Genomic DNA, 560 nt, shown 5'->3' on the forward strand with positions numbered 1-560 from the left:
TTTTTTTTTTTTTTTTTTTTTTTTACTTTAGCCTTCCGGAGGAAGGGGGAAAAGCAGCAAAACCGAGCAACGCTGAGAAGGAAGAAAATGAGCCTTTTTTTTTTTTTTTTTTTTTGTTTTTTTTTTCCCATGGTTTTAATGCTCGTTCCCCAAATAAAGTCAATATATACATACATGTGTAAACATGTACATGTAACATATAGGTAACTATTTGTGCGCCTTATTCCCTTTTATGGCGCAGAATTGTGTAGGGGCAAAAACAGTGTGGTCGTCCGTGAGACCTGCAGGCAAGTCAAATGTGGGAAGCAAATTTTTTTTTTTTTACTCCTCGCACAGTGTTCCATTCGTAATTCACCTGCCCATCAAATTGGTCTCATGCCTCTCTTTCCGGCAATGAAAAAGGGGGAAAATAAATAAATAAAAAGGGGGAAAATAAATAAATAAAAAAGGGGGAAAAAATAAATAAAAAAGGGGAAAAAAATAAATAAAAAAGGGGAAAAAAATAAATAAAAAAGGGGAAAAAAATAAATAAAAAAGGGGAAAAAAATAAATAAAAAAGG

The sequence above is a fragment of the Plasmodium fragile genome (genome assembly GCF_000956335.1).
Source record: "Plasmodium fragile strain nilgiri unplaced genomic scaffold supercont1.32, whole genome shotgun sequence".
In the NCBI taxonomy this organism is placed as follows: Eukaryota; Apicomplexa; class Aconoidasida; order Haemosporida; family Plasmodiidae; genus Plasmodium; species Plasmodium fragile.